General features: G+C 32.8%; 1 non-coding gene across 1 annotated transcript; it reads left to right on the forward strand.

Moving 5' to 3' along the window:
- Positions 1-3851: 3851 nt before the first annotated feature.
- Positions 3852-3958, forward strand: LOC116574629. The gene has a single exon (XR_004279406.1). It is a non-coding gene; the product is annotated as a U6 spliceosomal RNA (small nuclear RNA).
- Positions 3959-4749: the final 791 nt, after the last annotated feature.

The following is a 4749-nucleotide window of genomic DNA, read 5'->3' on the forward strand; positions in this document are numbered from 1 at the left end:
CATCAATGGTTGGTTGACCTTAACTCATTATTTTCCTTAGAATTTCAGTAAAGTAAATCTTAATCAACTAGTGATATAGCAGAATCATTACCCAGTTGCTAATTAAATACATGTATGCTACTGTAACAATTATATTCAATTTTAAGTAAATTGGGATAACGATGTTTATAAAAAGCCTCATGAGATATTCAACATATAATAAATTTTCACTAATGTTAAATTACATGCAACATGATAATCATAACTAATTCTTAAAAATAATTCTAATTAAGGTTTATTATAAAGATTTATGAAGCCAAAAAATATATTTTACGCGTACTTGTAGTTGTAGCACCCATCCCTAATTTCCCCCAGTATATCAATTTGATTAGTTCTGATTTGGCCTTCATTTGTCAGGACTACTATTGCAATGCAAGGATTCTAATCATTTTGAATGTCTATGCAAATATTAGATAAATTCTCTTAGCAAGCTCTTGTTCCAGCTAGCCCAGGTATTGTTTCCCGTTTTTTGCCAATAAACAATGTGTTGTGTTGGTGGCACACAAACATCATCTAAGAAAGCATTACTTGAAAGAAAGATAGAAAGAAAGTGAAAGAGAAAGACCCTTTGAAGTTTGCTTACTTTTAAATAGGAATAATGGTAATTATTGATATGTATGTCAGAGTTTCAGACAAGACTTGAAACAGAAGTAATCAAATGTGACAATATAAATGAAAATCTGTTGTCTCATTATATCCAGCTTTTGTAGCTGAAGAACATATTGGGAAATTGTGTGTTGTAGAAATGGAGGACAAAGAACCAGAAATCATCTGTTGCTTTGTTTTAAAGCTGTATTGCAAAATCCAACAGACTTACGGAATGAGCACAATTTATTTTTTTTTCAGAATGAACTCATTTTTTAAATGGAATAAAAATAAATAGCTAATATTTTGCAAAAGAAGAAGTATGTTAAACTATGGACTGATACTGACATTAATTAAATTATTAAAAGCTGAAAAAACACTCTAAAGATAAAAACAATAAAAATTTGTTCTAAATTCTGCATTCAATTTTATATATTGATGACACAAGATTGCTTGTGGACATCTTTTAATGAGGCTGCTTGAATTCCTCCCCAAATATAAAGCCATTGAACTACTTCCTGAGTTCTCTTTTGACAATGATGGCAAAATGACACAGAAAGTTATCCCATTTTTGTGACAAACCTTTCAGTTATTGAATGTATGATCATATTAACTTCCTCCTTTAAACAAACAAAAAATCCCTTACAATTACAGCATTAGCTACGGCAATAATTGCTGGTTGTGTTTTGTGTTGCCAATTTATTTACCTTTGTAAAAATCATATAACATTTTGACATTTCAAAACATGATTATATTTGTAGTGTAACAAACGCCAGTGATAATTATCTATCCCGTGTGTTCTCTCATGCCACAGAATTGGATATCTTCCAGTCACATTCTCCACGGTTCTAATTGGTTATTAACCCTATTCTAAAATGTAAGAGAAAAAGATGATCATCTTGAAACTAATCCCCTCCAGGCAAAAAGAAAAAAAAAAACAAAAACCTAAAGTTAATAAGATAGCCCTAAGTAGAGAATTTCCTTCTTTCTCTGAGATGGTAATTAAGGACATATATATGAGTTACCATATAGTTATATCTGGAGTGTAAAACCAAAAGTGGTATTTTTACCTTATTGACTTTTTTTTGAAATACAGAAAAATATATATCTAACTGCTTTCTGCCATTATCAAAATGGATATACTATAGGCAAAGATATATTTAAACATGTATTTAAATAAACTCCATGGGATACACAGTAATTTTCTTTTCATTTTAAATGAGAGAAAAATGAGGTTCAGAGATCAAGAATTATTCCAGAATTCACATAGTCAGTAAGTGTAAAGCTTATATTTAAACTTCAGAGCCCATTTAATTTCCAGTATATTGTGAAGTAGAAGAATGTTGCTTGGGTATGAGGCTTTGGTCAGAGAGTAAAATTCCACACTTTAAATTTTGCAAATGGGGCAGGCTAACATCCTGGCAATCTTGGTGACGATATTGCTCAAGTAGGGTGAAGAGGAGGAGATCTATAGGTTATTGGGATGGAAATTGACCTGAGTGGGGCACCTGAGTGGCTCAGTGTGTTAAAGCCTCTGCCTTCGACTCAGGTCATGATCCCAGGGCCCTGAGATCGAGTCCCATATCAGGCTCTCTGCTCAGTGGGGGGCCTGCTTCCCCTTCTCTCTCTGCCTGCCTCTCTGCCTACTTGGGATCTCTGTCTGTCAGATAAATAAATAAAATCTTTAAAAAATATATATATAAATATATAGGACAAGTGAAAAGTAAGATGTGTTTAATTAAGAAGTGAATTTAACATTATCCAAGATGCTAGAAAGACCATTTGAACTGTATAGAAAGTCCCAAAGTTACTGATCACTTGATAATAATTTGACAGATATGACTGGTTTTAAGGATAAGTATTTTTCTGGGGGCTAAGTATGGACAGAGGATAGGGCTAAAAAACAGTGGCCCTGATAAAAAATAAAAATGGATGAATTCACATGACCTGGATGGGATGAATGTAGGAGTTTAAGAAGCATCAAGCCTAAGGTAAATTATAAAGAAAGCAGAACAAAAGATAAAGTAAGATAATACATGAGTAGGAAGCATTTTGGAGTGCTGCAATTTGAGATTTAACTGTTTGGAACATGTTTATCAAAGAAGCAGCTGAATATTACTTATTGTATTGTTTTAGTATGCATATTCCACTTTGAGACACAAAGGGATTTCATTCAGGAAGACATACTATGTATTATGTGAAAATCAATAACCTTTCATTATATAAAGTAACACATGATTAACTAGGCCTATAAAAATCATTTTCAATCTATTATTAAGAATATTCTATTTTAACAGTTACTTTCAAAGGATATACATGATTAGAAAGTGTTAGAATAAAAAATATTTTTCACTACTTTTTCAAAATAGAATTTTCATTTTTATAATCCTTGAGTTTATTACCAGATATATACTTAAGAAATTTATCAGGAAAACAAGGGGAACCTGGGTGGCTCAGTTGGTTAAGCATCTGCCTTTGGTTCCTCTGGGCATGATCTCAGGTCCTGGGCTGGAGCCCAGCATCAGGCTTCCTTCCTGCTCAATGAGAATTCTGCTTCTCCCTCTCCCTCTGGCTCTTCCCCTGTCCCTCCCCAAGTCCCCCCCCGCCCGCCCCAAACCCCACCCCCGCTTGTGTGCACTCTCTCTCTGTCAATTAAATAAATAAAATCCTTATTAAAAAAATAAAACAAGAATCCTTAAATATCATATAAGCTAAAAAAGGATATTCAGAGAATGGGTTCTTATATAGCACACCGTTCATGTAATTCAAGTAACACTGCTGTAGCCATGATCCCAGCATATGTTGTTATAACAGTTGGATACACAAAATTTAAACATACAAATTTTAAGAAATTAAATATAATGAATTTAGATCTGCACATAAATGCATATGTAATACCTTTCCTTTGAGGTCTAACTTGCTTTACATAATATCACATAATGACATCAATCAAAGCCTCAAACCCCACTTGACTGAGAAAGTATAATTCTGCTAAGTTGGTGCTTTGCATCACTTTTAGATCTCAGGCTTGAGTACAAATATATCTTATCTTAGAATTATAAGAATGAGTGAAGAATTTTGGCAATTTAGAATTTAGAGTGAAGCAGAGAGCAGGAACATGCGGCACAAATTCTTCTTACTATTAATTTCCAATAGAATGCCATCATTCTATTTGGTGGATTTCCTGAAGCTCTAACATGGATACTACTGTGAGAAAAACTACTCAAGTGCTCACTTTGGCAGCACATTCACAAAAATTAGAACAGTAGAGAGAAGCTTGGCATGGCCCCTGTGCAAGAATATCATATGAATTTATGAAGTAGTCCGTATTGTTAATTGTTTATTAAGTTGAGTTTTTGTTATGATATTAAACAATTTTTGGAAATAGTGGTGATGGTTGCCCAACATTTTAATGTAATGAATAGCATGGAATTTACACTTAAAAACTTAAAATAGCAAATATGTATGTGCAAATAAGCTTATTAAAGCAAAATATAGTTAATCCAGAGAGATTCCATTATATTAAATCATTGTTCCCCATTCTCCTTAATCTTACAAAAGAAAATTAAAAACAAAAATGTGATAATATAATCATTCTTCCTTCCCATTTTAAAGCCTAATAACAAATATAACAGTGATTTGCACATGGAATATATTGAAAAATAATTAATTCATCTGTAATGAAAGCCGTGGTAGGACATGGGGGGTAGGGAGTTAACAAAAAGAGAAACATCATAGTCTGTAAATATTTGGGTACAGTCATGCAGGAAAGATAAGAGGGAGAAGTAAGTTCCTTTGGTGGATTTGATCCTGCCCATAATTAGGTACTAAACGTCTCCAGCTGCATGACCTGAGTGCCCATGGGATGATCCAGACACGGATCATTTATTTTCCTTGCAGTTTGTTCACTTTGTTCTTTTTCTTTCCTGTATTGCATTTCCTCTACTAGCAGTTAGTGTTTCTCTTTCCTTTTTTTTTTTTTTTTTCCCCAAATCTCACAGGGTTATTCCTCAAAATACATTTCTTGTTTGTATTCAAACTGTTTTGCAGTTTAATCTGCTGGTACATTTGAAATTTCTTTCTTTTCTTTTTTTTTTTTTTCTTGATTTTATTTGTTTATTTGAC

The sequence above is a fragment of the Mustela erminea genome, chromosome 15 (assembly GCF_009829155.1).
Source record: "Mustela erminea isolate mMusErm1 chromosome 15, mMusErm1.Pri, whole genome shotgun sequence".
In the NCBI taxonomy this organism is placed as follows: domain Eukaryota; kingdom Metazoa; phylum Chordata; class Mammalia; order Carnivora; family Mustelidae; genus Mustela; species Mustela erminea.